The sequence below is a fragment of the Pinus tabuliformis genome, chromosome 8 (genome assembly GCF_031772625.1).
Source record: "Pinus tabuliformis cultivar Carrire ecotype Pingquan chromosome 8, CPIR1, whole genome shotgun sequence".
Lineage (NCBI taxonomy): Eukaryota > Viridiplantae > Streptophyta > Pinopsida > Pinales > Pinaceae > Pinus > Pinus tabuliformis.
This window is the reverse complement of record NC_142294.1, coordinates 1,849,502,390-1,849,521,762: the sequence shown is the minus strand read 5'-3', so window position 1 is coordinate 1,849,521,762 and position 19,373 is coordinate 1,849,502,390.

Sequence of the window (19,373 nt, the reverse complement as noted above, 5' to 3'; positions counted from 1 at the left end):
TCAGACCTCAGTAAAAACATCAATTGGTTTCACTCCTTTTCAACTGGTCTACGGTTTGGAAGCAATGTTACCTATTGAATGAGAAATTCTGTCATTACAATTAGCCATAGAATTACTCCCAGCTACTTCTAAAGAAGAGAAACATTTTTTGTACTTAGCTCAGCTAGATGAGAATCAACGCACCGTTGCAATAGCAAATGAGACTCATGTGAAACGAATAAAAGCTCAGTATGACAGAAATGTTACACCTCGTAATTTTTCAGAAGGAGACCTAGTTTTACTATATGATCAAGCAAACGATAAGCTATGGGCTGGAAAATTTGTACCTATGTGGCATGGCCCTTACATTGTTAAGTGAAAGCTAGCAAAAGGGGCTTATGAATTGATATATTTTGACAGTGTCTCTTTGGGTAAACAAAAAAATGGACTTTATCTGAAGAGATATTATGCTTAAATTTGGTGTGGAGATTTTTTGTTAGATTAGTTTCTTTACAGTTGGTGTGTTTTAAATTAGAACAGTCTGCCTAGTTTAGAGAGTGCTATTATCATTATTCCTGATTATCTTGATTTTACTCTTGATATTGCAGATGTCGACGTCTCTTCAAACATACATTGGTTTTGATGATGGTGCTTTTTGTAATACACAGAACATTTATTCCGCAGCTTGGGTTATCTATTCACCCTTTAATGAGTTAGTATTTATGCATGGGGTAAGCCTCGGTCAAACAACGAATAACATTGCAAAGTATAGTGCAGTGATTGAGTTATTATCTGAATCCATCTCATTTGGGATTTGGAGCTTGATTGTTAGGTTGGATTATGAACTCGTTGTATTACAGCTTAACAGGGTTTATGCCATTACAAATCTAGTGTTATTAAGGTTATTTTTGAGAGTTCGTCTCTTGGAACGTGAATTTGACTACATTGAATATCAACATATTCCAAGACATTTAAATATATTAGCATATGCAATTGCTTCTAGTATGATAAATAGACATTTGCAATAATCAAAACAATAAATTTAATAACATCCGATAACATGTTACATGAGATAGTCGGTAATAATGATATATCATAGTATAGAAGTAGTGTTTCAAAATATACATCTTCTTCGATAATAGGTTGAAAAACACCTTATGATCGGCAAAAATGATAAATACAAAAAGTCAAAAATGTCATGAGTCTACAAAATCAATCATCCTATCCCTAGCGATGGTCATGATAAGAAACCACTGCTTAGGCCACCCTTCATAGGAACCTCCTAAAAGGTCCTAGGGCCCCAATCACATATCTCTGTAACCTAAGTGGAATATCATCTATATCTGTCTCTGGAATATCTAGTGTCAAGCACTCTAGATGATGCTCCAAGTTGGTTAGGATCTCTGCTGATTGGTCCTATGGGGCTAGTGCTGTTGCAGCTGGGTGTCTCCTCGCAAAGGCTGGAAAGTGGCTAGTCGTCATGGAACCACATCTACATTTAAAATTTTGATTGTCAGTTTTGGACGATTTAAAATAATAATAATAATAATAATAATTAAAACTTAGAAAGTGTTGAAAATGATTTTACCTGAATCATCCCATTATTCTCCTGGTGGAAGAATCATGTCTGCGTTACCTCAATAATCCATTCTGGTGTATGGAAAATCTTGAATCACAAAAATTTGGTTGTTCAACCAACGAAAATACTATGGCGGAAATCAAACAACCTCTGTACCCTCCTCAGGGTGGCGGGCCATCAAAGCAACCAAGCGAACTATCCTAGGCTCTCGAGGAAGACCAGCATCAACAGGAATATGTTTTGGGGCTAACATGGGGATCCTTTCTAGAGAAAATCTGACTATGATGAATCCATATCCAAAAATTTTCAACTATCTGTTCTTTGCTCTGGTTAGTTGGCCTTTCACATTTGCCAACACAGCCTCGCACTAGTTGAATATGGTGCCTTGAAAATAGTCTATAGCCATCTGCATCTGGGATCCAGTAACCACATGCAATGTTGCATTCCTGCATAGTCTGGTAATAGTGATTGCAATAACCTTAAGCTCAGGACAGCTGATAGTTTTAATATCAATCCGTTTGTCCTTTGTTTGATCATCGCAAAACTCTAATCGGAGACTAGCGACAAACTGGCCACCTGGCCTAGTCCTGAAAAGAGATAATTGTTTGCCCCTCTTGGAAAAACCAGTCAAAAAGTATATGTCCTCTAGCTCGATTTCGAGCCAGTGGCCACCAATCACGAAACACTGGTCTTGTGTGTTCCATCTGTCTACCAGCCATTGCAAGAGGTCTACTTGGGCCCTCATACCCTGTATGCCCCAGAACTTTAGCAATCTGCATGCTCTCAATGCTTGCATTGTGGGCATATGATTTAGTGTGGAAAAATCTACATCCTCATGCTCGTGTTCTCACAAAATAAGCATTTTGAATGTCCTACAATGCATAAAAAGACATATTAGAACAAGCTAGTTCGAAAATTTTGGGCAAAAATAGAGAAATTTAATTTTTTAAAATTCATTTTGCGAGGTCCGCACTCGCTGCTTACAAACAATGCATAGGTTCGCACGGGCTGTAAGCAATAGGTGCGGATCCACGACTTTTTTCTTTGTAGAAAAAATTCGGGGTCCGCAGGGGCCGCGTGTTGCACCTGTGGACCCTCGCAAGCAATTTTCTAAACATATTTTTCCTTAAAAATTCAAATTTAAAGCCTAAAATCAAAATGTAAATAGATGAAATGCAAGATAAGGAGGACATGGATTACCTGGAGCTGACGGTTTTCGATTTCGACGGATGGATTTTCTAGAATCTTGACAGGAACTTTCTTACCCATAAGCTCTCACTTCTCACTTTGAACTCAAATGGTAAAAATGAAGTTAGAAAAGCCCTTTTTATAAGTTTTTTTGAATAAATGAATTTTTAATTTATTTATTTTTCACTTTAAAAAGGTAAATTTCTAAATCATTTTTATTTATCTTAAACAGGTGTGAGTAATGTTTTGATTTTTTATGCAGAATATTGGATTTTTCGGGAAAATTGATCATTTTTCAACAAAGAGCATACTTTTTCAAACTCTTTCAAAAATTTACGAAAAAGCGAAACATTGGAGTCCTCTTTAAGCTCTTTTCAGACTCTTGAAAATTGAAAAGATTGTCGAGCACTTGATTGTTTGAACTCATTAAAGAATAATCATCCCTTCAGTATAAGTTTACGCCTTTTACGGACTTAAATGGACTATTTACGAAAAAGGTACACATTGAATAATTACTGTCAATAGAGTCCTCTGTAAACCCTTTTCAGACTCGTTAAATATGAAAAGATTGTCAAGCACTTGTCTTTTCAGCTCGTTAAAGTATTGAAAATGTCATCCCTCCTGTATTATTTTATCCTTTTCTGGACCTGAGGGATTATTTTACGAAAATTTACCCCCATGGAGTTTTCTTAAGTTTTTCTTCTGACTCCCTAAAATTGAAAAACATCGAGTTTTTCCTATATTGGACTCGTTAAAATTTAACAGTAAAGGACCTGTTCAATTTCAAACAAGGACGAACCACTCCTTCTTAGGGTTCAAATTTTAAACTAAGTTGGACTCATCCGAAGGATGAGCTTATAAACAAGAAAATGTTATCCCCCTAAAACTTGTCAAGAATAAAGAGGTACTTGCCAGAAATGGTGGGGAAAAAGAGAGAAAAATGAACCTATTTGTTACACTTTGTTTTGTAAAAAGCCATTAACCACTCTTGAACATGACACTTTTTGTTCACCTGAGTTGGGAAAATCCTTTGCCTAACAGTTAATCAAACCACATTGAAAGTCTTCAGCCGATTTCTGGGTATTAGCTTTGGGTCAATTGTCACCAAACCATCTGCAGTGTCGTTATATGTTCAAGAGAACAGTTCAAACAAACCATTCATCTACAAAATATCTGTCATCCATTTTGACCATCCCTGAGTCAGTCCTTGCCAATATATTTCTTCAAAAATTTATCTATGATTTCGTGTTGTGGGCTTGCCTATGATGAATCCTTTCTATTGACTTCAGCTCATTATCTAGGAAGTTGATCTAGAAATCGTCAGTACCTTGAAAGCTACATGCCCTAATGGTAGTTTTCTCACCTTCAATGGTAGGTTGCATAATTGACCTTCGATCAAATGATTCTATGACATGTTCGACTTCAGCTCATTTATTCACATTTCATGGATTGTATTGGGTACTTTGAGAGCCATTGACATTACTAGTGGTTTCTCTCACACTTGTTAACAGTTCACACCATTGACTGGTAATCAAGTGGTTTCTACCATGTTCGACTTCGACACATTCATTCACATGGATAGAATTGTACTAGTTCGGGAAGCGGAAATCAAGATCATGGATCTAGTTTCTAGCATCCAGGTTGCGGGGAATTTTGTTATTCATTATACAGTGGACTATTCATAAACAAATGGTTGCGTCCATACTATGTCTACACATGTCTATACTCGATGTATTACAAAATCATTCTTGTATCAAAACAGTTTAGCTAGTTTTCTAGTCAGTTTTGATCTGAGTATGGGAATGCCAACCTCAGTGATGATATGTCTATATATATATATATATATATATATATATATATATATATATATATATATATATATATATTCCATTGAAAGTTTTTATAGGTTCTGATTGGGGTGTCCATAGGATGATCCTTGAAATGATAAAGTACTTCACTCTTCATAAATGACAGACTCTATCTTCATCTATTACAAACTTCACACTTTAGGGGGCAATCTGTTGCACTAAACATTGTCACCTTGACATTTTGCAATCTATGTGATTCCATTACCACTCATACTTTCCTCCTTTACAAGTCTTAAGCCTTAGTTCCTCATATCAAGCCTTGAAAATAAGAGAAAGCCCTCAAAAGTCTTTAAAACTCTGGTTTCACACTTTCTCTTTGTCTTACTTGTGGTCTCGCACCTAATGGTCAAGCCTCTTGTGAACCTGACTGCACTGTCTCTATGTTAAGGGTGCAGACCCCTGTAAAAGTTAAAAACGCGTGAGTAAATTCTGAAAAACTCACTTTCAGTCATTTCTAGAAGCTTCTGGAAGGAATCTTGAGGTGGCAAGTTTGCTCTTTTAAGGTTCATGCACTCCATACCTTAAGAAGCTAAACCCTTGGTGTGAGGAGCTTGTCCCTTTGAAGGAGGATTATATCCCTTCATAGGTGGGCCTGTAACCTCCTCCTCTGCACTATAAAATGAAGCATTGGGCTGGTTACTTGGGGGGTTGGAAGTTGAAAATTTTTGAGGTGAAATGTGGCTGGAACTTAGTCTTCTTTAGTAGAGTTTTTATGAGGAAAGATTACATATCTCTAAGATCTCATTTGGAAGAGTGCGAGGCTTGTCAAAGTAAAGGAAATTCCTATTTTAGACCTCAGGAAGAGCTTGTTCAACATCAAGGCTGAAAAGGTTGTAAGGTTCTTCTACTTCAAAGTTAATACAAATAAGTTTGTTTTTATCAATAAGCTATTCATTAATGGTTTATTTTACGGATTCCTTGACCACCATAATAGACATGATTTATGATATTTTCTATGCAGGTGCTATTAAATGTTTGCTTGTTTTTTATTGCAGGTCTTTAAAGATAACTCTTTTGAACGATTGAAGGATGACTACAATGAACAAGTGTTGGATCTAAGGTAGGATCTTAACACCTTTGTAGCATTTATTTAAAAATCGCATATGTCTAGAGAAAGATAGGTTTGTTTGTCCATTTGTTGTTAAACTATCTTCTGATACTAGGGAGATCGGCCTTATCTGCAAGATCGATTTATCTGGCCAACAGTAGCTCCAGAAGATCAAGATAAAACAACTTTTACCTATCCATTGGGAACTTATTCTTACCGAGTACTTCCTTTTCAGTTATGCAATGCACCTCCAACATTCTAAAGGGAAATTATAAACATTTTTTCTGATCCAATTCATGATTGTGTGGAAGTTTACATGGATGGTTTTACTGTCTATGGAAACTATTTTGAAGAAGCTCTGAAAAATTGGAAAAAGTTCTCATTCGATGTAAAGAAGAAAATATCTCATTAAGCCATGAAAAATGTTTCATGATGTTCACTAAGGGAATTGTTTTAGAACACCATATTTCAAGAAATAGAAATAAAGTAGATGCATCTAAGGTAGAATTCATTTCTAAATTATCAATTCCAACTTGTCAAAGAGATATTAGAAGTTTTCTTGGTTTTACTGGCTATTATAGAAGATTTATAAAAAACTTTACAAAGATAGCCTCTCCACTTTTCAAATTTCTTACAAAATATTGTGAATTTATCTAGAATTATGACTCCCAAAAATATTTTGAAACATTGAAAGAAAAGATTTATGAAGCACCCATTTTAAGAGGACCAAATTGGAAACTACCTTTTCACATTTCGACTGATGCCTTAGATACAACTTTAGGAGTTGTATTAGGACAAAAATATTTTACTCCTTATTCCACTTACTACACAAGCAAGAATTTTAATCCTGCAGAGTTAAATTACACTATAATAGAAAATGATCTTTTAGTTGTTGTACATGACATCAATAAATTCAAGCATTATATCACTGGTTATGAAACCTTCATCCACAAAGATCATTCTAGAATTAGATATTTAATGAATAAACCAATTATTAATGGTAGAATTACAAGATGGATATTGTTATTACAAGAATTCAATATTGCTATTTTGGATAGACCTCGAAAACAAAACACAGTTTTTGATTTTCTATCTAGAATCCAAAATGATAATAATCATGTTCCTATAGAGGATAATTTTCCTGATGAATATTTTTTTTCACTATCTATTAAATATCCTTGTTTTGCAAATATTTCTAATTATTTGGCTAAAAAGAAGTTACCATAATACTTGTCTCCTCGAGATAAAAGAAAGGTTATTCAAAGTAGCGCATCTTATTCATGGATAAATGAAGAATTGTACAACACAGGACCTGACTTAATCATTCAAACATGTGTTAGAGAGGATGAAGTACTAGAGATAATAAAATATTGTCATGATGAACCATGTGGAGGACATTTCGCTAATAAAGGAACTTCTTATAAAGTCCTTCTCTTAGGATATTCTTGGCCTTCTCTTTTTAAGGATGCCAAGGAATATGTTAAGAGGTGGAAATTGTCAAAGAATGGGGAAATTTGTTCCTTTGGATGAAATGCCTCTACAACCTCAGATACTTATTGAACCCTTCGAGAGTTGGGCTTTGGGTTTTTTTGATCCAATCAATCCATCATCAAGACAAAAAAGGTACATTTTTGTTTTTATAGATTATGTCACAAAATGGCTAGAAGCTAAAGCACTTCCTTTTGCTACTGAAAATGATGTAGTTTCATTTCCTTTTTAGGATAATTTTACTCATTTTTAATGTCCCAAGGGAAATTGTGACAGATCAAGGAATTCAATTTACATCCAAGTTGGTACAGAAGATAATGGAGGAGTAAAAAATCAAACATCGAAAGTCAACTCCATATCATCCACAAGCCAATGGACAAGTTGAATCTACCAATAAAGTAATTGAACCAATTCTTACTAAGACTCTGCATCTGCATAGAAGGGCTTGGGAAAAAAAGCTTCCAGAATATTTATGGGCATATCATACCACATGGTGAAACAAAACAATACACACTCCTTATGAACTTGTTTATGGAAAGTAAGTCTTGTTCCCTATTGAGTTCCATATAAAGACTTTTAAAACATCAACCAATTTGGTTCTTGATCTATTAGAAGAGTAAAGACAAACAATGGAGAAATCGAATGAACTTCATGAGATACGACGAGATGCTATTCATAGAACCAATATAGCCCAAGAACAAATATTTACATGGCATGATAAGTTTATCAAAGAAGGAAAATTTCAGCCTAGTGATTGGGCATTTCTTTTTGATCCAAAAATTTAAGATTTTCAAGGAAAATTTCAAACTCATTGGCTTGGTCCTTATGAGATTGAAACTCTCTTTGATAGTGGAGTAGTTAGAATCAAAACCATTGATGAAGAAAAGGTAACTTTCCTTGTAAATGGTCATAAATTACAAATATATCATAAACCATTAACAAGAGAAGAATTCAAAAGAAATTTGCAAGATAATATTGATTTGAAGTTGGTCAAGGAAGATTCTTCTTCCTCTCCAACTTAACCTTCTACCTTCTTTTTCAATATCTATATATATATATATATATATATATATATATATATATATATATATATATATATATATATATAAACATGAAAACCAACACTGTTGGCATGTTTATCCAGAAAATTTAAGTTGAAAACCAAGAATCCTTATCATCATCGGTTTTCTTTTTAATTCCCTCTTCCAGTCCCATTTTATTTTAATTCCCCTTTTTCTCTTTTGAAAAATAATGCAGCTACAAAATTGTCAAAAATCTACAGCTCTAACAGAATTCTGCAGCTGACTTGGCAGATTGCGACCAAGGAAAATGAATATCATAACTAAATAAAATTCAATGAATATGATAGTTAGAGTAGCTGAGTACAACCTACAAAAAGATAAATAAAAAATCAGTAAGGAAAATATATAAGGTATGTAAATATCAGTTAGATAATAAAGGTAAAAACATTGAATAATGAAATTAAAAGATGAATGATTGTTGCTACCACCATTTTGAGTAATGATTACTCTAATTATTCACACGACTTTGATCTTAATGACAATATCTTGTCAAAAGGTATAAATCTGATATGAGACCATGCTATGATTTAAATCCATTCCCTTCTCCCAATATATCATTCCACTTCATGTGCATTTCTTGCATCATATCAGTTTCACTCAGCTGTGTTTCATTGCCGAAACTGCCCCTTCCCTAAATCTTGTCTCTCCAACCCATTCCATAAATAAATCTCTTCCATAACCTTGTCAAAAGAGAAACTAGGGGCTAAAGTTTCTCCAACATGGGACTGATTGTACACTCATAGCCAAATGGGGCCAAATTTATTGAAGGATACTCATAGGCGAAACAACAGTTGCAGCAAGCGCAATGGCTAAAATTTGTGGAAAAATTTAATGGGCTTGAGAAAGAAGTGACAAAATTATTTTCTCAAGCATATGATGGCATAGAAGCAAAGGTTGGGGATGTAAATTTATTTTTAATAGATTCATTCATAAAAGAAGCTACCAGATCACTGAGAATTGGGGATAGCTGGTTCAAAAACCGAAAGATCAAAGAGAAATATTGGGAAATATTCCTTAAAAACCCAAGTATGTATATGTTTGTCTTTAAGAAGGGAATTCCAGTCACAACCTTAAAGAATAAATGGATCAATTTTCTGTTAATTAGTCAAAAATTCATATCTTGTGAGGTTAGGTTTTGGAACACATTCTTTGACCATGCTCTCTTGATGATGACTTTTCTTGATGGTAATGAAATCAACCTACCTTACTTCTTAATATTTTGCAAAAAATGGTTCGAAATATACAAATAAAAAGATACAATCCATATATAATTCCCTATATAATCATGGATTAGTGAAAATTCTAATTGAAGCCCATCCGAAAATCAAAGGGGATAATTGGGAGGATTTTCTGATTAGGAATAATTTCGAAGAAGTTGGACCAGAAGAACATAGTGATAAGACTAGGAAGAGTAGAAACAAATTTGCCTCAAACCCCTAAAGAAAACTCACTTGCACAAGAATTACGACAAGATCAGTACTCTGATGATGAAACACCTCTTATAAATTGTTTCAGGGAAAACTAGTGTTGATTTGAACTGCTAGTCCCACTAAGATGGGTAGTTATCTTAGAAACAAACAATCAAAGCAATTCGAGATTTCCTTTAAGTGTAATAGATAAGAGGGAAGAAAAGAGGACCAACCTTGACCTTTCGCTTTGATCCTAGCTTGATTTCTCTTTCCCTTGATAGAATTTGCCACTCCTCTCCTACTTGTCCCATTTCAAAGAGTACCTGTAGAGTCAAAGTAACAAAAAACTATCAAAGAATCTCTATCTAAAACATCATAAACAATGCAGAATCAGAAACACATTGACCATACAATTACATTCATAAACAATAAGATTCACAAATACATGATTATATGGAGGAAAACTCAAAGAACTTTATTAATAGTAGAAGAGAGGATTACAACCCATCTGTCTGATCCAACATCATCCTCCCAACATATAAGCCCTCTTCACCTCATGAAAAGCAAGATCACCCAACAATACAATGTCTCTTCTCATAGATAAACCAGCGATACTTCCTTACAAATTACAACATTCTAGCCTCCAGATCTCTCAGATGAGGGATCCATTTATAGATGTCTTGCAAGGGTGTGAGTCAGCTCTGGGTTTTTGATTAGTGTCATTCCACTGATAGTTCTTGGTTCCACTTGGAGATTTCATTGATCTCTTACTCATCCCTGGGCGAATTCAGAGAGGCAAGTGTCACAGGAAAAGTTTCTGGAAGATTCCATGATCATCCACTTAGCAAACCGTCTCTGCCATTTGTCTATTCTCGCTCATCACACCCCATAAAAGGCCATTTCAGTATGCATCTCACCTGGCTAGTGTGGCAGCCAGTATGCATCGCACCTTAACCATGGAGTAGTCAATATGGTCCAATTTTGGCTAGTGCTGAGTATTTTTTCAGGTGGAACTTCTTAGAAATGATGTAGTCAGTTGACCATGATCCTTTAGGGTGTGAAACAACAATTTTAGGGACTATAGAGCCCTTGGTTTATGGACATGTGAGTTTGGGGTTGTAGTGACCAAATATGTCTATAAAAGCTGCCCCCTAAAGCATGAGGTCATAAATCTTCTGATGTAGGGTGAAATGCTTTATCATGAGGATCTGATGTATTCAAACTGGAAGGTGACCTGTATAAGATACAATACAATACATTATCATCATATTATTTTCATGATCTAGCTGAGGCGGGCATTTCCATGCTCAGCTTTATAAATTCATTTTCATGTACATAGGACAGACAATCATTCGTTGTTGCAGACTGGCGATTCTTCACATGAAGAGTCATCTTCCCTGGCTTAGATGACTATCTGTGCAACTTCTGTGTACAATGGATGTCTTTATTTTCCTGAATATATCGTAGCCCAGATCGATGAAACTAGATCCAGGGTCTTGAAACTTGTTCAATCTTTGCTCGATGTACAAGTCGATCCATGTGAAAAAGATGTTATGAAGTCGAACATGGAAAGACATTGCCTGATTACCAGCCAATAATGTAAGTTCTTAACAGGTGCGAGAGGAATCATCGACAATGATAATGACGCTCAAGGTACTACAGTACAATTCACATGGTGTGAATATATGAGCCGATGTTGAACACCACACAAAACCTTTTGGTCGAAGGTCATTGATGTAAACTTGTCGCTGGAAGTGAGAAACTTGCCATTGAGGCATGCAAGCTTCAAAGTACTGAAAGGGTTGTTTCTAAGTCAACTTCTTGGATAGTGAGCTGATGTTGACAAGAAGTGACCTATCATAGGAGGGCCTTAATGTATCCCACATCTACGATGCGAAATGAAGCAAATGATTTTTCTAGAGGTGCAAACGATATGATGATATAAGGTTCAGGAATTGTAGTCATGAAAAATGAAGGGTGGAGGTATTGCAGTGGATGAGGTGTTTGTTGGATGGTGAATTCTCTGAATGACTTCTCTTGAACATGTCGGCGACACTAATATGGACTGGTAGTGTTAACCCCATGGATAGTACAGAGGACCAATGGTGATATGGTGAACGGAAAAACCCAACCCAACTCAATCATGGTGATCGAGTGAAAGTGTCATGTTCAAGAGAGACCTGCTACCAATAAAATTCTTCAAGTTTTCTTCCCTTTTTCCCCGGTCATTGCTGACCAGTACCTCTTTATTTTTGTCAAGCTTGAGGAGGATAACATATGCTTGGTCTATAATTTTCCCTTCGGGAAAACCTGTCACTCTGTTTTTAGCAAGCCTAGCATCAGTGAGACTCATTCCTGTCCGAGTGGACAAGTTTGTCGCTATTGTTTTAACAAGTTTAATGACAAAGATAACTCGGTCCTTTTCATGTTTATAGAGTTTGAAAAGGGACAAAAAGGAAACTCCAACAGTCCTTTTTCATGGCATAATCCCTTAAGTCCAAAAAGGTATAAAATAATACGAAAGGGATGACTTTTCGATCGCTTTAACGATCCGAAAAAGACAAGCGCTCGATCTTTTTGTTTGATAATCCCTCAGGTCCAAAAAGAGTAAAATATATGGGAGGGATGGTGTTACCCTTACTTTAATGAGCTGGAAAGGCCAATGGCTTGACAATCTTTTTATATTTAACAAGTCATAAAAGAGTTTAAAAGGGACTCGTTTTTGGGGAATGAGTGGTATTTTCGGGTAGCAACTAGTTCCAGGTAAGTTTGGAACTTCTCAAAACATGGCAGTGTGAAGAGCGTGGCAATCAAAATCACTCATTGCAACTGTTCCTCAGAAGGGTAAACAATCAAGTGGAAGTGTATGGTCGACCAAATGAATGGAGGTGATGGTAGGAACACAACCAAGGTTCAAAAGGCTGATAGCAAGGTGATCACAAATGTTATTTACCAAAGGTGGCTTCATTTTTTAATGAGCTTGAACCAGGAGAAACTATGCTCAGTGGTAGGTTTATTTTTTAACGAGCTTGAACCTTGTGGGAACATTACTCTTACCAATCGTTTGAAGATGTCTCTTGGTAGATTTATTTTTTGATGAGCTTTAACACTACTATAACATGTGCTCATTGCCTTTTTATGTAGGTTAGAAATGACCAAGCTAAGAGGATAAAGGGTTGAGAACCTAAAAAAACTAAAAAAATAAAAGGTTGTTTTTCACTTGCATACAAAGGTTTGCATGCCCCCAGGTCTTTCAGAAAAGGAGAGTTTCCAGGTTACCAAATGGAAGTTCCTGTGGTTAGGCAGGATTGTTCCTATCGGCAGACAAAAACTCTTCCTTGGTTTGTCCATTGAAATAGATGAAGGTGAATGGTGTGATCTTCCATCACATAAAATACAAGGAAATACATGTTTTAGATCAATCACATATCCAGCAAGGAAATGATTTTTCAATCCAATCGTATAACCTTTCAAGAAAATCTCTCTTTTCCTCTGGGTTCGCCTGCCGAAGTAGACTAGGGTGTATGCCCCCTAAACTTCGTTACATTCACCGAACTACTCATGGTAGTTAGGTGGATGGAATGAAGGTTGAAGAGACATTGTTGATATGAAGAGACCATTTAGGGATGATGGTTGATTCATAGATGTGTTTGAACCGGGAAATGAAAGTTGGTTGACAAATTGCACCAGTTTGCCTTCATGTGGAAAACACATCACTCGAAAGAGTGTAGAAACAATAGCTTCCATGCTATATATATAGTCACGTCCTATGAGTCATTGTAATCTAGTGGCCCTTGGACTACCATCAGATTCAAATGAACGGTTTTCCTTTTCAAAGTTATCAGTAACTTTGGAAGGATCCCTAATGGTCAACTAGATCCTTTCTTGAAGCTCGACAAATTTTTTGTTTCAGGAAAAAGTGATGGCAAACCGAGTGCTTTCCAAGAAGTTGAGGAAAGGATACTCATTAAAGCCCCTTCATCTATGATAGTTCCAGACATGATCATTTTGTAAACTTGTACTATGATTCGGAATGGTACATTAGATGGAAGGTGGGGTTTTGCTAGTTGATTCCAATCAAAGAAAACAACTAGAGTGCTTAGAGGAGGTACCGGATAAATGGCCAGATAAATCTCATGAACTGGGGGGGTTTCTTCCTATTGTAAATGAATGGGTGGATTTCCCCCAAGCTCATTAGATTTTGTTTCAACAAAAAGAATTAGAACAGTGTCATTCTCATTCTCTTTGGTGATAGTATCATTTGAAGGTGGTTCTTCTGAAGGTAAGACTGGTTCGAATGCCATCTTGACTAGCTGACTTTCGTCCGAAATGGACTCAGAAGGTTCACTTTCATTGATAGGCAATTTGATCAACAATTGAGTTATGTCAATCGGTTTTTCAACTAGCGAAGGACTTGGCAAGAGTTTCTTGTATCTAGATGGAAATCACTGCGGTGAAGCAGGACAGTTATCCAAGACACTTTTGGCTTCGTCCAAAAGAGGACAATGGTGAAGAGTATGATTACCTTCACATAACCTACATGGAAATCTGACCTTTCCTTTCTGCCTATTGACTTCGTTTTCACTAATTGATGGTGTGCTGTCAACCTGACTACTAGAGGTTGATAACACCAAATGGTGCAAATGGGGAGACCATTCTCTCAAGATCCACAAAATGCAAGGGAAATCTCAATGGTGCTGATGTCCCTTGCAAATTATGCATGGATATTTTGGTTTGGAAAGTTTAGTGTGCGGATTTTCACCGGATGATGCATGGTTGCCTCCTTGTTTAGCTGGCTTGTTCTTCTTCTTCTTCCATTTCTTTTTCTTCTCAGCTACTTGGTTTTTAGTGTCACTAGTTTACCAAGCGAAGAGGAAGAAGGGGAAGGAGAAACAAACAAAGTAGGAGGTGAAGGGGTAACTTCAGTATCATCTGGTTACTGATTAGATTGTTGAGGAATTACGGTGTTTTGAATGACAGAGGTCGAGAAAAGCCATACCGGCAGGCCAATTGTGATTCCTGGAAGGGACAATGTAGCCATATATGGAGAACAAATATCTCCCCAAGTGGAGAAAGGACTAGGATTCCCTCCAAGAGGGATTCCTTGATTGGTGGACTCCATTATCTCAACCTCAGATCAATGAAGGAATAGGGATGTTATTTCAATTTAAATAAATTTTAAAGACACTTTGACGCAACTTTCTTTTTCAATTTTAAGAGTCGAGAAAAAGCTAAAGGTGACTCTAGTCGCCTTCAATTTTAAATGAGCCTGAAGTGACAAGTGCTTAGATGGACCTTTTCTTTTAAGGAGTCTACAAGGAACGAAAGTGACTACTCTGGAAATCTAGATAGAGGGATTACCATTCCAATCGCAAAACTGCATAATACACCTTGGTGATAAATGATAGAGAAATTACCAAGGACTTATGTACGGCAGTCAATCTTCCCGAATGATGTGTTCAATGCATTGCGATCGATAGGGTGACAAACACGGCTTCCTAAGGATAAAGGATATCAGCCTATTATGGTCTCCCAATATATACTCGATGGTACGGGGAGCACAAGTCCATACTACCACTTGTCATATCAAAGAGAGGAATCACCCAACCTTTGATGAAAACGATAGTTACCAGGTTTTACAACACCGGAACACGTCTCTAGCCTAGACTTCTAGATGTGTTTCGTTAGGTTCCAAAGCGTTTTTATGTTCATTGAGTTTTATTTTAGAGTTGATCTGTCTTAGAAATTTGTCTTTCAAGGTTAACCGCGTGATGTAGATGTAAAATTCCTAAAGATGCAATCTAAAATGATAAACAATTGTTTATTTTCTTTTAGTAATGAAAATCCTAGCTACAAAAGAAAGAAGATTATGATTTTTCTTTCAGCAGAGAGCATAGAGCACACACTAAATGAACTTTCCTAAATCATATTCCGCATGCAGTCAAAATGCAAATGCACATGCATGTATTTGTTTTTCATTTCCTTGATGTGTGAATGCCAAAAAGGAAAGCTAAGTATAGATGTGAACTATTTTCTTTTAAAGCGACATTTCTAACAATTTCTTTTCAAAACAAAAGGAAGACTAAGACAACACTTTCAATTTCGAATTGAAAACTATTTTCGAAACTTCAAATACTAATAACTCAAATCAAGTACAATGACAAAAATACAATCAACTATCTAGAAGAGAAAGACTTTACGACACTCTTCTTTTGATTCAAAATGACAATTACGACACTTGCATAAAAAAAACGACAGTTTGATTAATCTACTCTTGACAAAGGAAGATTATAAATGATAGACAAATACACAAAAAATTTACAATTCCTAACTAATGGAGGCTGGAATATGTGAAGGAAGAAGGTTTCTGCAAGAAGATATTGATCATGAATAGAAAAACTACTTAATAGAGCAGAAAACAAGGAGGAAAAAACCAACTTTCAAAGAGGGAAAGTAGTATCACTTAATCATCGCACCTGCAACACAGGGAAATAGGGATGCATCTCACCTGCGACACATGGGAGGTGTGATGCATACGGACTGCCCAGTTACAGACAGTGCGATGGACCAGGGAGTGAAATTGAGCTTGGTTTTTGCTCAAAATTTGCAGCTAAGTTCATTGATTTAGGCTGAGTTATGATGGACAGTAAAAACAAAGTATAGGGGTATGATCTTATGAGGTTATTGATCTACCACAAGAGCACTTAGAATGCTTTGTAAGTCAGATGTTCAGCTCATAAACCAACCCGGAGATTGACTGAAGTAGCATTCATCTACTTCACAATTTCATAGCAAAGGTGGTTTGGAGGCTAGCTGGCTAAATTCAGGCTCCATCTATAGTTTATAAAGCAAACAATAAATGAACAAAACAAACTATTCGTTCCCTAGTGGAGTCGCCATTTTGTTTCAGGGAAAAATAGTGTCGATTTGAACTGCTAATCCCACTAAGATGGGTAGCCATCTTAGAAACAAACAATCAAAGCAATTTTAGATTTCCTTTAAGTGTAATAGATAAGAGGGAAGAAAAGAGGACCAACCAGGACCTTCCGCTTTGATCCTAGATTGATTTCTCTTTCCCTTGATAGAATTTGCCACTCCTCTCCTACTTGTCTCATTTCAAAGAGTACCTGTAGAGTCAAAGTAACAGAAAACTATCAAAGCATCTCTATCTAAAACATCATAAACAATGTAGAATCAGAAACGCATTGACCGTACAATTTCATTCATGAACAATAAGATTCACAAATACACGATTATATGGAGGAAAACTCAAAGAAATTTATTAATAGTAGAAGAGAGGATTACAAGCCAGCTGTCTAATCTAGCATCATCCTCCCAGCATAGAAGCCCTCTTCACCTCATGAAAAGCAAGATCACCCAACAATACAATGCCTCTTCTCACAGGTAAACCCACAACACTTCCTTACAAATTACAACATTCCAACCTCCAGATCTCTCAGATGAGGGATCCATTTATAGATGTCTTGCAAGGGTGTGAGTCGGCTCTGGGTTTTTGATTAGTGTCATTCCACTGATAGTTCTTGGTTCTACTTGGAGATTTCATTGATCTCTTACTCATCCCTGGGTGAATTCGGAGAGGCAAGTGTCACAGGAGAAGTTTCTGGAAGATTCCATGATCATCCACTTAGCAAACTGTCTCTGCAATTTGTCTATTCTTGCTCATCACACCCCATAGAAGGCAATTTTAGTATGCATCGCACCTAGCTAGTGTGGCAGCCAGTGTGCATCGCACCTTGACCATGGAGCAGTCAGTATGGTCCAGTTTTGGCCATTTTTGAGTAGTTTTTCAGGTGGAACTGCTGGGAAATTATTTAATTAGTTGACCATGATCCTTTAGGGTGTGAAATAACACTTTTAGGGACTAAAGAGCCCTTGGTTTATGGATATATGAGTTTGGGGTTGTAGTGCCCAAATATGTCTATAACATAAATGTGTTAGAAACTCTTAAGCATAACAATGTTAGAAGAAAGATAGCCAACAATAAAAGGGGAAGTTCATTGAAAGAAGAAATAGAGCAAGAAGAAATTAAAAATCATTCCCAAACCATTGAAAAACCACAATCAACTATAACAATAAGTGCAAGGCTTAATAAATCAATACATGCACAGTCTCAAGAATCTCCAGAATTGGTCAATTTAGAAGAAAAAGAGGAATTGAGAGTTCCATCACTAGTTGTTAGTCCATCTAGGAGAACTCCAGAAATTGATCTTGTCCGACAAGAAATATATGACTACATAGAGTCTATGGAACAAGGAGGTACGAAAAAGGCTATTGAATCATCCTCAAATCGAGAAGAAATTATTCATTTTGTTCCTCCAGAAGAACCCCAAATTGTAAAAACTCTCAAAGAGGAAATCTAAGAATTGGAGGTACTAAATAGACATTTGAAGCAGGAGAATGAGACAATAAAAGCACAAAATGAAATCCATAGAACTCAAAATGACAAAATTCTATTACATCTCGATTTATGGTATGAAAAAAATTGAAAACTAAAAATCATTTTCTTAAGAAAAATGTGACAAATTTGTAAAACATAATCTTGTTGAAGAAACCAATGATGGAAGCAGTCAGTGTGAAGAAAACAAAGAGGACTAACTTAGATGTCCTTGCCTAGGGTTATGAATATGCTCAGTGATAGAGAAATATTACAAACTTTGAAAGTTTTCATGATGACATGCAATGTCTTATGTGTGGGGGAATGTTGAACCCCAAAATTGCCTCTTTTTGACCACTTTATTACACTCCATCCTCCTTTTTTACTCTAATAACTCTAAATTGGGCATTAGTTTACAAGGTATATGGCATAATAGGTATATAATCATCTTCTATTTCATAAGTGTCATTGTTATTTATTATTTAACTTAATATTTTCATGAGCTACTGAATTGCACCAATTTTGCAGCTAATGACTGATTTTGCAACATCATTGAGGGTTTGACAGGTTCCGAAACTCCAGCCGAGGAACAAGACATATGGCTAGGTGGAAAATAGATGGCACAATGATTTGTACCTATATTCATAGCATAGAATGAAAAGGAAAGAACTGTAGCATCTCATTCAAAGTGAAAGTCAAGCACTGATGAAGGTGAGCCAAGCGAGTGAGGAATTAGTGAATGCATATATTCAACCTTATGATTTGATTCACTGATAGAAAATCATGATGAAATCATGTTATTTTATCTGTTCATGTTAATTTTAGTCACTATCGAGTAGGGTAGGGTCCTAATATTCCGAAACAGTTATTTATAAGAGATTATAAATCTTCCTCTTGACATGATAGTTACAGACTTGGATATTGTTTTTAAAACTCTATTTTTCAATTACAAACTCTATTTCATTACATCCTTTTTTTGTGTGATTTATCTATGCGTATATAATCTTATGAAGGAGTTGTGTTGTCACCTACTTCTCATAGGAGGGCCACCCGGAGTTGTAAGGTTTTACTGTTTTCAAACTAACATTTCAATTCCACATTCTATATTGTATTTAATTCATTTATTTCACTAATAGTTTGATTGTTAACGAATACTTTTAACATTGATCACATAGTTTATAGTATAGTACATTTCATTTAATCATTTTTCTGTAGGAAGAAAGAATAAAGTTGAGATATTTTATGCACATGAAAATAGTATAATAGAGTATGGATTGATATTAATTCGCAATGAGGTTTTTATTTACAGTTGTGTGAATAAGATTTCAATTTAAGTA